Source organism: Lolium rigidum, chromosome 3 (assembly GCF_022539505.1).
Source record: "Lolium rigidum isolate FL_2022 chromosome 3, APGP_CSIRO_Lrig_0.1, whole genome shotgun sequence".
In the NCBI taxonomy this organism is placed as follows: Eukaryota; Viridiplantae; Streptophyta; class Magnoliopsida; order Poales; family Poaceae; genus Lolium; species Lolium rigidum.
Genome location: NC_061510.1, coordinates 298823863 through 298841401, shown reverse-complemented (window position 1 = coordinate 298841401; position 17539 = coordinate 298823863). Strand labels below are relative to the sequence as shown.

General features: G+C 45.6%; 1 protein-coding gene across 1 annotated transcript in view; it reads left to right on the top strand.

Annotated features, from left to right (window-relative positions):
• Positions 1 to 17539, top strand: part of LOC124703608 — a 39096-nt gene that overhangs the window by 14150 nt on the left and 7407 nt on the right. The gene's annotated exons all lie outside the window — the stretch shown is intronic.

Here is a 17539-nt window from a genome sequence, read left to right as displayed (position 1 = left end):
AGCGCGTGTGTAAATTATTGATTTGAATAACACGAATAAGTGACAGTTTTTCTTAGTTTCGGGTGAAAGGGCGACAACCATTTTAACAAGAAGAGGATCCTCTCTATTTTGCAGGCACGGAGCTGGGTATCCTGTTGCAGCGACCCAACCATTGTCAGTTCTTAAGCCCCGAATATCTTTACTATTATATTGCAGTTGGGGATGGTGTATCACTTTGACATCAAACATTGGAGCAATCTCAACCATCGATCATCCATCTGATTATCCTAAAAAACGCTCATCGATCCTATGCGGCTCGGGATTAAAAAGAAAGTTTAGAATTTATTACCTACCAATCAGATCGCCATAAATCAAGGTAATGTCAAAAGAACTAAATCGTGGATACAAGGAAAGAATTGATTAGCGCTTGCAAATTGAAGGAAATTAAATAACTCCACCTTTTTTTCCTCTAGCGCAAAAGGAAACAGAGACGTGCATGCATCAGGTTATTTCCATTCTAGAATCATTCCTTTAATCTCGTTTCTTCTAGCTATAATGACGACCAGTTTCCGCATCCAGAGGCCATCGTTGTGTTGAAACTTGTCGGTACCCGCCGTCCTTGAGGCTCCACCATTCATCGTCGTCTACGTGTCAAAGGTGATCCTGCCAGCATCCTCAGCTTATGTCAGCTTCTCCGTGGAGGCTACAGTCTGTCCTCCTCATCTGCAACCAAGATGCAGCGCGTGTGTAAATTATTGATTTGAATAACACGAATAAGTGACAGTTTTTCTTAGTTTCGGGTGAAAGGGCGACAACCATTTTAACAAGAAGAGGATCCTCTCTATTTTGCAGGCACGGAGCTGGGTATCCTGTTGCAGCGACCCAACCATTGTCAGTTCTTAAGCCCCGAATATCTCCACTACTATCTCAAACTAGTTGAATGCCCGTGCGTTGCTACGGTTTTTTTTTATCATGTCACTATAATGCGTGCGAACATTCACATGAAGAAAAGAATAACCACAAAGTATATTCTAAAAATATTAATGTTCTAACTCTCATAAAAATTTATTTCAAGAAAAGGTATAATTTAACATCTTTTGAATATGAAATGAACATTGATTAATTATCTTTTATTATCTAATATCTACTCGTTGAAGCTCTTTAGATCGTGTACAATGTTAGGGATTTCTTCTACTTCATTTTCATGCATCGTTCTTGATAAGTGTACCAAAAACCATCCTGCATAAGCAGTATATGTTGTTAACATTAAGATTCAATGTGAAAATACCAAAATGTACAATGTAGAATACCCACCGTGCATACTGGACAAACCATTTCTTTACTCCCTTCGATCGGGTTTATTAGTCATAAGTTCAAAGTATGTGCAAGTCTTGTTAGACCAAGACATGAGTCCGGTGCATGCTTGATTTAGACTGGAAAAAGATAGATAGAAGTGATAAGATCAAAGTATGTGCAAGTCTTGTTAAAATCAGAAATGAGTTTCTTTGATACCTATGAAAACAAGTATTGATATTGTCACCAAGTGCCAAGTGATGTATTCTTGCTCACTCTATGCTGAGTGAAATAGTGAGTTTTTATTGCTGAACCTTCTTAATTATTGATAAATGACCTACCTCACTGAAGTAGAGCTGCAAAGGAATTCTGATCTACTGTATGCTAGTATTGTTGGTTGGTTCATGTATGACTGCAGCTAGTAGGGTTAGTTTATTCATGTATGAATAAGCCACCTGGTCGCTTCAGGCCTGAGATCTTTGATTTCTTTTGTGGAATGATGATGATCCTTACAAATGAAATAATAATATATTTGAAGTTAAGTTGGTCTAAACTACATACCGCCAGATACAAACCTTATTTCCTTTTATTAGCAAGTTACTTCAGATCACGAAACATCTTTAGGTTTCTTTAGGTTGTGCTCCTTGGCGACAAGGTTGTTGATATGTTCCCTCTCGAGAGACTTGAACCAATGTACCATCTACACAATTCATGATAATGATCTATTGGCGGAAAACACATCTTGCAGCATCCATCACCCTCTTCTTCATACTCCCATAGGAGAAAATTCTCTCGATCCTCTCTACTCTCTCGTGCATCATATGAATGTGAATGTTCATCTGAACCTGTCGCACTTGTTCTAGTAATGTAACTTGTCAACCATCAATGAGGATGGGGACACCTTCTAATACCAGGTGAGCACCCAACGGATCTTATTCTACTCACTTTGCCTATTGTGTGCAGCCTTCACTCGTTGGAGTTTATCTGCCCCTAGAAATCAGCTGAGCTGTCGAGGCACCGGTGAATGGAAAATTTGTTGACTAAAGTTCTCTATTGGACGGCACCTAGGATCCAGCGACATCCATATTTCGTCATCCATGCATCTTTTTGAACCAGAAGAACTGATGAATTGTTCCTTTTGCTGGGAAGTTTGGCACTGCTGTCATGTGCACTTATTTCATCTTTTTTGCTTCTTCACCTTGCAAATATGAAGACAAATAGTTAGGCAATGCAATCAAGCCTTTAAAATTCACATGCCACTGAATCAAAATGCTTTGTAAAATATTTCTTAAACAAAACAGTACATCATCAGAAAAATCAAGTCAGTATCCATGCTAGTGTTAACATATCAATGCTTGATCAATGTAGTGCCTCTGCAACTAAAAACCAAGTGCATATCAAGCCCTCGCCCTTATAGCTTATAAGTTATAACCATATGCGTTTGTGAATCAAATTTTTGCTTGGAATTAGAGAATCGATATCGTTCCAGAACACAAAACCATTGAATGGCAAGCATCCTAGATTATAGAGATATATAAGATATAACCTTTTTCTCACCTAAGTGGTCGCATGTAACAACCGACAAGAGGCGAATGCTGAAATCTCTAGCTAGCCATACTGGTCGGAAGTGCATGAGCACGTAGCATGAAGAAGGGGATAGGAGAGTCCTGCAAGTTTCAGCTATCCCTTAGAACAACCATAGAAGGAAACAATAAGGTAGATAAGTAATGAAGGCACACATTTTAGCGATTATACGAATCGAACCAAGAAAATCATACTCAAGTAGAATAATCACCCTGTGCACTTTCCATAGTACTAATTTAGAAGAAGCCAGGTATAAACATTATGCAAATATATCATTTATCAAAAAATATCCATTGATAATCAGTTCTCTTTCATAGTTATATGCTAGAGAAAATCAAGTAACAAAAAATCTTTAAATATCCACAACCAATTTTTTTCATTCGCCTGTGTTATTGGCTTTAAAGGATGCTTGTTGGTGACCTTGATATTTTTCCAGCAGTTACTTTAATGATTCAGATGACTGTCAAATCATGGAGTAAATAGACGATGAATATGGAGATACAGATAAAACATAATCGGCTCTAGAGTAGAAAAACAACCAAGTTAATATTACCTTCCACTGGCTCCTCTGCCCTGTAGTTTATGTGTGGTTGTTCCGGCTCGCTCTAAAAAGAGGAATACAATTTGATAAATACTCACAATGAAAAAAATTCCTCCAAAGCCGCGGCCTTATCCATCGAAAGAGACCCCCCCCCCCCCGAGAAAACAAACCCTAGGCTCCCACCCCCGCCCCCTCCTCTGCCGCCGCCAAAGGTCCCGCCGGGAAAAGCCCGGACGGTGACGGCGGCGGGGCCTCTCCCTCGCGCGGCGGCGGCCTTCTCTTCTGGCTGCGGCGGTGCGTGGCACGATGGCGCTCCGGCGGCGAGGTGCTGCAGCGATGTGCGCATCTCGGCGATGACGGTGGAGGCGCTGCTCTCCCCCGCGATGGATGCATCCCTTGCGGCGGTAGCCGGGAACTCGGTGGCCTGCTCGTGGCACGGATGGGCCTGGGCAGGCCTGCGGTTCTAGGTCGAGTGGCTACAGGCCGGCACGTGGACGCCTGTAGGCGTCGGTTGCTGGGCACCATGGAGGTGTCGGCTGCCGGCCGGGCAGTGGCAGGCTGGAATCCCACCGTCCAGTCCCCGTTATGCTTGCAGTGAGACGGAGGTAAGCACCTCCCACTCCAGTGGCGGCAAAATTCTCTTCTCGACGGCGGTGTGGCCAAAAGGCGGCTCTTTGCTGCGTTTTTCCGACGGGCTTGAGATAGGAAGATTAGATTTCACGACCAGGATGATTCTAATGGCGACCATCAAACGCGTTTGACGATCAACTCCAAAATAATAATATAGATGTACACTTTATTGGAGATAAATTTTGAATCTAGAAGTACACTTATTTGAAGACGAAGAGAGTACATGACAAGAGAAAGGAGGATAAATTACAATAAAGATGGGCCAAACCTGTAGGGGGTTGTTTGAAGCTGATGTTGGTGGCGTTCTTACCGTATTTCCTGGATAGTGGGGTGGGATTAATTATTTGAGATAGTAGTGGAGATATTCGGGGCTTAAGAACTGACAATGGTTGGGTCGCTGCAACAGGATACCCAGCTCCGTGCCTGCAAAAAAGAGAGGATCCTCTTCTTGTTGAAATGGTTGTCGCCCTTTCACCCGAAACTAAGAAAAACTGTCACTTATTCGTGTTATTCAAATCAATAATTTACACACGCGCTGCATCTTGGTTGCAGATGAGGAGGACAGACTGTAGCCTCCACGGAGAAGCTGACATAAGCTGAGGATGCTGGCAGGATCACCTTTGACACGTAGACGACGACGAATGGTGGAGCCTCAAGGACGGCGGGTATCGACAAGCTTCAACACAACGATGGCCTCTGGATGCGGAAACTGGTCGTCATTATAGCTAGAAGAAACGAGATTAAAGGAATGATTCTAGAATGGAAATAACCTAGTGCATGCACGTCTTTGTTTCCTTTTGCGCTAGAGGAAAAAGAAGGTTGAGTTATTTAACTTCCTTCGATTTGCAAGCGCTAATCAATTCTTTCCTTGTATCCACGATTTAGTTCTTTTGACATTACCTTGATTTATGGCGATCTGATTGGTAGGTAATAAATTCTAAACTTTCTTTTTAATCCAGAGCCGCATAGGATCGATGAGCGTTTTTTAGAATGATCAGATGGATGATCGATGGTTGAGATTGCTCCAATGTTTGATGTCAAAGTGATACACCATCCCCAACTGCAATATAATAGTAAAGATAGATGTACACTTTATTGGAGATAAATTTTGAATCTAGAAGTACACTTATTTGAAGACGAAGAGAGTACATGACAAGAGAAAGGAGGATAAATTACAATAAAGATGGGCCAAACCTGTAGGGGGTTGTTTGAAGCTGATGTTGGTGGCGTTCTTACCGTATTGCCTGGATAGTGGGGTGGGATTAATTATTTGAGATAGTAGTGGAGATATTCGGAGCTTAAGAACTGACAATGGTTGGGTCGCTGCAACAGGATACCCAGCTCCGCGCCTGCAAAAAAGAGAGGATCCTCTTCTTGTTGAAATGGTTGTCGCCCTTTCACCCGAAACTAAGAAAATCTGTCACTTATTCGTGTTATTCAAATCAATAATTTACACACGCGCTGCATCTTGGTTGTAGATGAGGAGGATAGACTGTAGCCTCCACGGAGAAGCTGACATAAGCTGAGGATGCTGGCAGGATCACCTTTGACACGTAGACGACGACGAATGGTGGAGCCTCAAGGACGGCGGGTACCGACAAGCTTCAACACAACGATGGTCTCTGGATGCGGAAACTGGTCGTTATTATAGCTAGAAGAAACGAGATTAAAGGAATGATTCTAGAATGGAAATAACCTGATGCATGCACGTCTTTGTTTCTTTTTGCGCTAGAGGAAAAAAAGGTGGAGTTATTTAATTTCCTTCAATTTGCAAGCGCTAATCAATTCTTTCCTTGTATCCATGATTTAGTTCTTTTGACATTACCTTGATTTATGGCGATCTGATTGGTAGGTAATAAATTCTAAACTTTCTTTTTAATCCAGAGCCGCATAGGATCGATGAGCGTTTTTTAGGATGATCAGATGGATGATCGATGGTTGAGATTGCTCCAATATTTGATGTCAAAGTGATACATCATCCCCAACTGCAATATAATAGTAAAGATAATTAATCCCACCCCACTATCCAGGCAATACGGTAAGAACGCCACCAACATCAGCTTCAAACAACCCCCTACAGGTTTGGCCCATCTTTATTGTAATTTATCCTCCTTTCTCTTGTCATGTACTCTCTTCGTCTTCAAATAAGTGTACTTCTAGATTCAAAATTTATCTCCAATAAAGTGTACATCTATATTATTATTTTGGAGTTGATCGTTTATTGTCAAACGCGTTTGATGGTCGCCATTAGAATCATCCCGGTCGTGAAATCTATTCTTCCTATCTCAAGCCCGTCGGAAAAACGCAGCAAAGAGCCGCCTTTTGGCCACACCGCCGTCGAGAAGAGAATTTTGCCGCCACTGGAGTGGGAGGTGCTTACCTCCGTCTCACCGCAAGCATAACGGGGACTGGACGGTGGGATTCTAGCCTGCCACTGCCCGGCCGGCAGCCGACACCTCCATGGTGCCCAGCAACCGACGCCTACAGGCGTCCACGTGCCGGCCTGTAGCCACTCGACCTAGAACCGCAGGCCTGCCCAGGCCCATCTGTGCCACGAGCAGGCCCTGAGTTCCCGGCTACCGCCGCAAGGGATGCATCCATCGCGGGGGAGAGCAGCGCCTCCACCGTCATCGCCGAGATGCGCACATCGCTGCAGCACCTCACCGCCGGAGCGCCACCACGCCACGCACCGCCGCAGCCAGAAGAGAAGGCCGCCGCCGCGCGAGGGAGAGGCCCCGCCGCCGTCACCGTCCGGGCTTTTCCCGGCGGGACCTTTGGCGGCGGCAGAGGAGGGGGCGGGGGTGGGAGCCTAGGTTTTGTTTTCTCGGGGGGGTGACATAGGCATCCCCAATGGGCCTGCCGAAGATAGTACCCGGGGTTTATTGAAGGCCCACTACTCGAAGAATAAGAAGATTCGGAAGCCCAAGATATTTCTAAGGAAAGCTAGAGTTGTAATAGGAAGTAATATTTGTAATCTTGCGGGAGGAGTTAGACACCTTCCCGGACTCTGTAACTTGTACAATGCGAATCCCTCGGCACCACCTCCTATATAAGGGGGGGTCGAGGGACAAAGAGATCATCGAATCATTGTTTCTCAAACCCTAGTTTCATAATCGTCGAGTACTTTTCGGCTGAAACCTTCGAGATATACTTGCCCTCTACTTCCAACTAAACCCTAGTCTACAACTCGTAGACATTGATAAGTTAATACTTGTCAATTGGCGCCGTTTGTGGGAATTAGAGGCGTCAAGGATCTGATCTCGATGGCACGTTCAAGATCGTCGACTTCGTCAACCGCAAACAACGCAATGGATCGAGGTAAACAGATCGTAACTGGTCTTGTTGATTTTGTTCCTCACCCGCCCTCCCGTTTGGATGCATATGCATATTTGGAGGAGCCTATGGAGATGACGTTCGTAAGGTTTCACTTTCGCGTCGAGAAAGAAGGATCGTATCGTGTCGAAATTCCGATTTCATCGGGATCATCGGCGGTCGATTCCGATTTTTTAAGTTATACATCGTCAATCGAGTCAGGAGAGGAAGAAACTTCGTCGTCACTCTTCATCAGCACTAGGGCAAGAGAAAAACTCGCCAAGATCTTCAGCGACATGTCGTTTGAGTCATCTGCGGACTCCTATATAAGCGATGGCTCAAGTAGTGTCGACAGCTACAACTTCATCGACAAATCTACTACAATGGGCAAGGTCTTCACCAGTCTCAATGATGGTGTCACCAAACCCAACATAGATCTGAATACAAAGCATCATCAGATTTATGTTATCGGAGAGCCAAGCCGTGACCAGGAGGAAACATCTGAGGCTTTCGACGATTTGGGAAATCCATACGTTGATCCCTCTAATCTGCGACAAGGTCTAGGCAGTAAATACGTCGGCCCTGAGCCTCGCGATAGAGTTCAGCTTCCGCGGGCAGCATGGGATAGAGCCGCAAGAGCGATGGATGGCTCAGAACCAATGGCTACAACAGCCACGCCAGCAGAGTTGCAAGCATATCAATATAGGCTCGCACGAGCTGCAAGGGAATTGCAAAAACGAGACGAAGCTTTAAATAGAAGAAAGGAGGCAGCCTCCGCTTCAAGCGTGCGAAGGGCGGAGTTAAGTCGACAATCCGGAACCTCGGGAGATAGCCACAGAGAAGCTCGGAACAGAGCAAGGTCAAGATTGCAACATATACCTGAAGGAGAAAGAGAGTACCTGGTTCAAAACCTCGACATGTCTTTTATGTCGATAGACACAAGAGGGAATATTATCCCCAAGACACCAGAAGCTGGGTATATGGCGACACAAGCCTTTATCCTTGCATCTAGGCCACCTCCGGGAGATCCAAGGGAGGCACCGTATAACATGGCGGTGGCAGGACCCGAAGCCATGGGAACGGCGTTTGCATCAACACCGCCGGAGGGAGCGAGCAAGGCAAAATAGTCCACGACCTGCGGCTGCGAGCAGCAAGAATCGTCGAAGGAACAAGTGGAGCAAGAGACACGGCAGCACAAGCAAGGGTAGACGAGCACGGCAAAGCGAAGGGAACATCGGCATTCTCCAGAATTAAACGACGAGGATATGTGCGGTTTGCCGTGTTTCACAAGGAGAGTACGAAAAACTCGAGTCCCTTCGGGATTTAAGTTGCTCGATAACTTCAAGAAATTCGACGGCCTGCAAGATCCAGAGGACTGGTTAGTTGATTACCTCGAGACGGTGAAGCTAACTGGAGGAACCAGAGCAACAGCTATGCAAAGCATCCAAGTGCATTTAAGTGGAGCCGCACGATCTTGGATCAAAAAGCTTCCTCCCGGATCTATCGACAGCTGGGATAGCTTCGAGGACATATTTGTCAAGAATTTCCGGTCCACCTGCAAGAAACCCGCATCTCTAGAGGAATTACGGGCGTGTCGACAGAAGCCAGATGAGCCAATGAGAAAATATATCCAAAGATGGAACATCATCAAAAACTCGGCAGAAAACATATCCAACGAGAGAGCAATAGATGCATTTGTCGCAGGGATCAGGCGTGGAGATTTTGTCGAAGATTTGGGAAGAACCAATCCAAAGACAGTATCCGCATTAATGGAAATAGCAAACAGATGGGCAGATGGAGAAGATGCTATCCACAACAAACGGCATAGGTCGCCAGAGGAAGACCGCGGTCGAAATTATCAACCAAGGCGACGATTTCCTCAGCAGTACTCGAGTTATGATACTCCAGGACAAATCTCGGCCGGTTTCCGAGCAAGTGCAGGAGGAAACAACAGAGATGATTTCCAGAGAAGTAATGAGCAACGAGGCGACAATAGAGATGAATTTCGAAACAATAGGCAAAATAACGGGCCAAGATTCCAAAGGCCTTTCGTGTCTCCCGAAGAAATGATGAACGGGCCGTGTCAGACGCACTTTTTCCTCGACAGCAACGGAAAAAGACAGTCGGGACATCTGCAGAAGGATTGTCGTAATTTCCAAGCAATGCTAAGATATGCAGGGCATGCTAATGCACAGGCAGCGCAAAGAAATCCTCGGGAACCCAGAAGTGAGGTTCACTTGCCACCTCCTCCCGCGATTACGAACGACAATCGACATCAGCTCAGAATAGCGGCGGCACCTGCACCACCACCTTACGTTGATCCTAATTCTAACGGAGCGGTCTCGATGATTCAGAAGGGAAGGCCATCTAATAGAACTCAGAAAGTAATCTCGCGGCAGGTGTTCATGGCAGAGAAAATGCCTCCACCAACAGTCGAGTACCTTAATTGGTCAGGGCAAGACATTGGCTTCACTATAGCGGATCATCCACAACAAGTTCCTCGACCAGGGCAGTCAGCACTCATACTACCAGCGGTCATCGCAGGATTTGACGTATCCCGCGTGTTTATAGATGGCGGCAGCAGCTTAAACCTTATGTATGCAGATACATTAAGGAAGATGAACATATCCCTAGCAAACTTGAAGCCAACGGACACAAGATTTCACGGTATCACACCAGAAAAGCCAAGCTATCCGCTGGGGAAGATTAATCTCGACGTTCAGTTTGGGACCCGAGAAAATTACAGAATCGAGAAGTTGGAGTTTGAAGTTGTAGATTTCCCATCACAGTACCACGCTTTGTTGGGAAGACCGGCATATGCTAGATTTATGGCGGTACCACATTATACGTACCTATTGTGGAGGATGCCTGGACCTAAGGGACCAATCACAGTCAAAGGAAGCTTCGCCCTAGCCGATAAATGTGATAAGGATTTTCATCGAATATCAGAAACTTTCGGGATGCAAGCTGAGTATTTGGCGTCAAGGCTCATGACCGACTACGACGTGCTGCCGGACGTTGGAAGGCCAAATAAAGAATCAACTTTCAACACCGAGAAAAATTCTAAGGAGGTGCAGATTCACCCGACGGATCCAAAAAGACGACATCCATCGCGAACGACATGGACCTCGCATAGGAAAGCGCGCTCGTCGAGTTCCTCCGTGAGAACTGGAAAATCTTCGCATGGTGTCCAGCTGACATGCCAGGAGTACCCAGGGAACTTGCCGAGCACCACCTAAACTTGGATCCATTAGCAAGACCAATAAAACAACCTTTGCGACGTTTTTCGGAACCAAATCGCAAGGCTATGTCTGTCGGAAATTGATCGACCGAGAGAAGCTGGTTTTATCAAAGAGCTGCATACAGAGGCCACATGGGTGGCAAACCCAGTGTTGGTACCAAAGAAAAACACTAAAGTCCTTCGCATGTGCGTCGATTTTACGTGTCTCAATAAACATTGTCCAAAGGATCATTTTCCCCTCCCGAGGATCGACCAAATTATCGACTCCACGGCAGGATGTGAACGTCTTTCCTTCCTAGACGCATATTCTGGTTATAACCAGATTAGATTAAAAGAAGAAGATGAAGTAAAAAACAGCGTTCATCACACCTTACGGCGTGTTTTGCTACAAAACAATGCCTTTTGGTTTGAAAAACGCGGGAGCAACATATCAGAGGATGATGCAGAAGTGTTTGGCAACACAGATTGGAAAAAATGTGCAAGTATACATCGATGATGTAGTCATAACGTCAAAGAAGGGGACGACGCTGATCGAAGATCTCAAAGAAACTTTTGATAACCTCGACAGATTCTGCCTCAAGCTGAACCCGACGAAGTGCTCTTTCGGCGTCCCGGCGAGGAGAACTTCTTGGGTTCCTAGTTTCAGCAAGAGGGATCGAAGCAAATCCCGATAAAATACAAGCCATCGTAACAATGAGGAAGCCAACAAAGTTGAAAGAAATACAGCAATTAACTGGGCGAGTCGCAGCTTTGAGCAGATTCGTCGCCAGGCTGGGAGAAAAAGCACTACCGTTCTACGCCTTAATAAAGCAAGGGGAGAAATTCCAGTGGAACGAAGAAGCCGATAGAGCTTTCGAGGATCTGAAACGCACAATCTCGACACCACCAGTCTTGGTGGCGCCGAAGGAAAAGGAACCTCTCCTGCTGTACATCGCAGCCACACCCCAGGTGGTTAGCACGGTGCTAGTTGTCGAAAGAGAAGAAGAAGGAAAACTCCATGGAGTGCAAAGGCCGGTATATTTTTTTAGTGAAGTTTTATCGCCCTCCAAACAACGGTACCCGCAGTACCAGAAATTAGCATATGGAGTGATTACAACGGCAAGAAAGTTGCGCCACTATTTCTCGGCACACCCGATGTAGTCAATGAAGCACCTCTCTCAAATATACTAAACAATCCAGAAGCTACAGGGCGTGTCTCCCTTTGGGGAATAGAACTTTCTCCTCGGGACATCACGTATGAAAAAAGAAAGGCAATCAAGTCGCAAGTTTTGCCAGATTTCATCGCAGAATGGATGGAGCTGCAAAACACGGGACCCCAGATTTGTCGAGAACTTGGACTATGAACTTTGACGGATCCAAGAGAATAGAAGGAGCTGGCGCAGGAGTGATACTCATATCACCTGAAGGCGACAAGTTAAAATATGTCCTACGGATGACGTTCCCAAATGCATCCAACAATGAAGCAGAATACGAAGCCCTCATACACGGGATGAAGATGGCGAAAGCTTGCGGCGCAACTCGACTAAAAATCTTTGGCGACTCACAATTGGTGGCTCAGCAAGTTATGAACCAATGTGATGCGATCAATGAGAGCATGATAGCATACAAGGAGTTGTACAACGAGCTTGAGAAGCTGTTTGATGGATGCGAAGTAAATCACATCGGTAGATTGAGCAATGATGAAGCCGACGTTCTCGCAAACATCGGGTCGCGAGTGCCTTCCAATCCCGCCAGGCGTATTTTGGGAAGAAATAGCGGAGAGATCAACAAAGCCGAAGAAGATGCCGAAAAAAGCAAAGGAAGAAAAAACTTCGGCGTCTCTCAAAGAAGCCGTGGAAGACGAAGAGGACCAAGAACTTGTGATGATGGTAGAAGTCCCTTGGATGCAAGCGTACATATCATATATCCTCAGGCAGGAAATACCCGACGATCCAGTTGCAGCAAGACGAGTTATTCGACGATCCAAAGCTTTCACAGTGGTCAAAGGGGAGTTATACAAGCGAAGTATTTCAGGCGTCTTGCAAAGATGTGTCACACCTGAAGAAGGAAGAATAATCCTAAAGGATGTGCATGAAGGAATATGTGGTCACCACGCAAGCAGTCGAGCTATTGCAGCCAAGGTTTTTCGGGCAGGATTCTACGGTTGACGAGCAATCGAGGACGCAAAAGAGATAGTACGAACCTGCGACGCGTGCCGGAGATTTGCCGCAAAACCGCACTCTCCGGTGGCGGAAGCCGATGCCAATACCATTGTCGTGGCCCTTTGCCCAATGGGGACTCGACATGGTAGGCAAGTTGCACAAAGCTTCGCCTGGAGGATACGAGTACCTCTTGGTCGCTGTCGACAAATTCACCAAGTGGGTAGAAGCGAAGCCAATAAATTCACCAGATGCAGCATCAGCAATAAAATTTGTGAAAGGCCTCGTTTTTCGGTTCGGAGTGCCTCATAGCATTGTCACAGACAATGGCAGCAATTTTACGTCGAAGGAGTTCAAGGCATATTGTGCAGAGGTAGGCATCAAATTGCACTTCGCATCAGTTGCACATCCCCAAACCAATGGTCAAGTCGAAAAAGCCAATGGTGTAATTTGCAACGGCATTAAAAAACGTCTGTTGGGACCACTTCAAAAGGCTCGACATACCTGGCCAGAAGAATTGCCAAGTGTTTTGTGGAGCATCCGAACAACACCAAATACGGCGACACAAGAAACTCCATTTTTTCTCGTCCACGGAGCCGAAGCAGTATTACCAATTGAAATAGAGCACGATTCTCCAAGAGTAACGAGTATGATGAGGAAACATCACAAAAAGCTCGGGAGGATGATATGGATGCACTCGATGAAGCTCGAGATGAAGTACTCGTCACGAGTTACCAAGTACCGGCAAGATCCGAAGAATTACCACGAGTCGACGATTACGGCCCGGATCTTTCCGGGTCGGCGATTTGGTTTTACGGCTCAACCAGACAAAGTACTCGAGAAGCTCGAGTCACCATGGTTGGGACCTTACGTCGTCACGGAAGTCATCGACGGAGGAGCGTACAGGATCAAGGACAAGAAGACAGGGGTTCCCGAGGAAAACCCCTGGAACGTAGCACAGCTCAGGCGGTTCTACGCCTAGAGTCGAAATATAGTCCTCCTTTGTAAAATACAATGTACTGAAACGCCCGCGAGTTTTCAGACGCACTCTTTTCCTTTTCGGGGCACCGAGTGGGGCCGAAAAGGTTTTTAATGAGGCGGGCTCGCGGTGCTGCAATATAATAAAGATAGTGCAGATATACTTCTTATTCTTCGACATGCTCGGGGGCTCAGTGCCTTTAAATTACAAAATATATACAATACAGATAGACCAGACTTACCAAAATATTTCGCCTTGGTACAAGAAATACCTCGCCAAATAGAATATCGGAAGATAGCAACTATAAATATAGTATACTCGTCAAAAGTCTATTGCTTTGGTCTAAAAACCTCGCAACAAAAATATAGAACGTCACAACCTAGACACTCGGGGCTCGTGTCCATCGACAGCAAAATATATATATTTTCTCGCAATAAGAGAAAAATCTTCGGGATAACAAAACAGTATAAGTTCCAGCCAAAGGCTCGGGGGCTTGACGATCAAAAATAGAAATAATACATATTTACAGAGATGACAACTTTACAATATAAATCATGTCTACAAAGACATATCAATGGTGAACCTACAGCAAGAATAAGGAAAAAATCCTCAATGGATACCTAGCACATGGTCTATGCTCGTTCGTTCATTGGACGGACGAGTACTATGCTCGGCATAGCTACCCTTCACAAAGAACTCAGCATCCATCCGAAGAAGTTCATCCATCATATCTTCGGCCACAGGAGTCACCAGATCATCAATTTAGCCCACGTTCCTCTTTTTCTTCGACATTTTAGCCAGGCACGTGGGAACAATTTGATTCAAGGGCAATTTTGGATGGCAAATTTTTATCATCATCATAGCAAATCTTGCGCCAGCAGAGAGTTGAGCCCGCACAAAGCCATGGATTCGAGGAGCATCTCGAAATTTTTCCATTAGTGCAGGAAGAGTTTCTGGCATCTTGTTGCGAGGGAACATGGTTCCATAAACTAAGAATAAAGTCCTCGTACAGAAGTCAAGGAAGTCACGGACCTGAGCCGCGCGGTCTTGAAATCTGACAATTTGGCGGGTACGCTCAAGAGTGACCCAAAAGTTAGAGCCATGTTGTGCAGTGATACGTCTCCGACGTATCGATAATTTCTTATGTTCTATGCCATATTATTGATGATACCTACATGTTTTATGCACACTTTATGTCATATTCGTGCATTTTCTCGGAACTAACCTATTAACAAGATGCCGAAGTGCCGGTTCCTGTTTTCTCTGTTTTTGGTTTCGAAATCCTAGTAACGAAATATTCTCGGAATTGGACGAAACAAAGACCCGGGGGCCTATTTCGCCACGAACCTTCCAGAAGACCGAAGAGCATACGAAGTGGGGCCACGAGGTGGCCAAACCACAAGGCGGCGCGGCCAAGGGGCCCGCGCCGCCCTGTGGTGTGGGCCGCTCGTCGGCCCCGACTCTGCCCTTCCGCCTACTTAAAGCCTCCGTCGCGAAACCCACGAGGCGAAAAACCACGATACGGAAAACCTTCACCGAGACGCCGCCGCCGCCGATCCCATCTCGGGGATTACGGAGATCTCCTCCGGCACCCTGCCGGAGAGGGGATTCATCTCCCGGAGGACTCTACACCGCCATGGTCGCCTCCGGAGTGATGAGTGAGTAGTTCACCCCTGGACTATGGGTCCATAGCAGTAGCTAGATGGTTGTCTTCTCCTCATTGTGCTTCATTGTTGGATCTTGTGAGCTGCCTAACATGATCAAGATCATCTATCCGTAATACTCTATGTTGTGTTTGTCGGGATCCGATGGATAGAGAATACCATGTTATGTTAATTATCAAGTTATTACATATGTGTTGTTTATGATCTTGCATGCTCTCCGTTACTAGTAGAGGCTCTGGCCAAGTTTTTGCTCTTAAGTCCAAGAGGGAGTATTTATGCTCGATAGTGGGTTCATGCCTGCATTGACACCGGGACGATGATGAGAAAGTTCTAAGGTTGTGTTGTGCTCGTTGCCACTAGGGATAAAACATTGGCGCTATGTCCGAGGATGTAGTTGTTGATTACATTACGCACCATACTTAATGCAATTGTCTCGTTGCTTTGCAACTTAATACTCGGAAGGGGTTCGGACGATAACCCGAAGGTGGACTTTTTAGGCATAGATGCGGTTGGATGGCGGTCTATGTACTTTGTCGTAATGCCCAATTAAATCTCACTATACTTATCATGTCATGTATGTGCATTGTTATGCCCTCTCTATTTGTCAATTGCCCGACTGTAATTTGTTCACCCAACATGCTTTTATCTTATGGGAGAGACACCTCTAGTGAGCTGTGGACCCCGGTCCATTCTTTTAATACTGAAATACAAATCTGTTGCAATACTTGTTTTATTGTTTTCTCTGCAAACAATCATCTTCCACACAATACGGTTAACCCTTTGTTACAGCAAGCCGGTGAGATTGACAACCTCACTGTTTCGTTGGGGCAAAGTACTTTGGTTGTGTTGTGCAGGTTCCACGTTGGCGCCGGAATCTCTGGTGTTGCATCAACCTTCAACGTGCTTCTTGACTCCTACTGGTTCGATTAAACCTTGGTTTCTTACTGAGGGAAACTTGCCGCTGTGCGCATCACACCTTCCTCTTGGGGTTCCCAACGGACGTGTCAACTACACGCATCATGCAGCCAGTCTGAGCAAAACATTGGTTCGAGCCTCAACACGTTGATCTTCGGCAGCAGTATCCAAAAATGAGCCTGGTACAGTAAACAAACTGTCAAGGAAGGAAGAATAGCGGCAATAATATCCAGCATGGTTATGAACAGGAAATGTACCTGTCATGTCCAGGCTGGCGTCAGTCATTAGCTGAAGCATATAATTTTCTCGAGAGGAAGCTTCGGTAGCCTCAGCAACAGCAGCATCCTTCGCAGCAATGGCTTCTCTTGCCTGTTGAAGAGCAATGTTCTCTCTCTCGGATGCCTGTCGATATTGTTCCATCATCACAAGAGTTTGTTTTTTCATAGATTGAAGTTGTTGGCGCAAGTCTTGCAAATCTTGTGACAAATGTTGTCCCAAAGAACCGTCGACAAAGTTATCATTGACTAGTGTTTTCTTCGAGAAGGAAGAAGCAGGAGAAGTATCGGCAGAATGGGGATCAGCAGAGTAGTTATCAAATATCAAGCTGGAAAAGAAAATTCAAATATCAAAGGACTGCACAAGACAGAATTCCATTGCTCTTCAAGAAATTTACATGGATATTACAGAAGGAGTTCTTCAAAAGTACTAAGGTAATTGTCGCCAAAACTCATATGGCGACACCAACTAAAAAAACAGGAAAAATAAAAAGAAAGAGCATTCAACTAGACCTCCGGCTTTGATGAGCTAGGAGTCGAAGATGGCTTGATCCCGAGATAGGACAGGATTTTCTTCGTGTTGGGCTTTGCCGCCTTGATCAATGATCGCCACTTTGTCTGTTCTATCTGCTCTGTGTCGCCTACTTTCGCCCGATCGATAGTTTGTTGGCTATCGGCGACCAAGGCAACAGCGCTTTCAACAGCAACCTTCATGTTCTCCTGGCGCATCTTCAGTCCAAGATCTTGTGGTGGATTAAAACACTTGGCAAGAGCAAGGAAAGTCGCGGGTTCCTCTTTCTTCGGGAAGAAATAGGGGAAGAGTCGCGACAACCCGGATTTAGCTTGATCAATACTCTCGCGTGATTCTGTTCCATGAAACTCAAGGAATGAAATAGCGTCAAGAAGAGGATCGTTGTCAGGATCTTCAAGTTCAAATTCTTGAGATGTTTTACCTGTCAAGACAAAAACTTATTGATCAACGAACGAG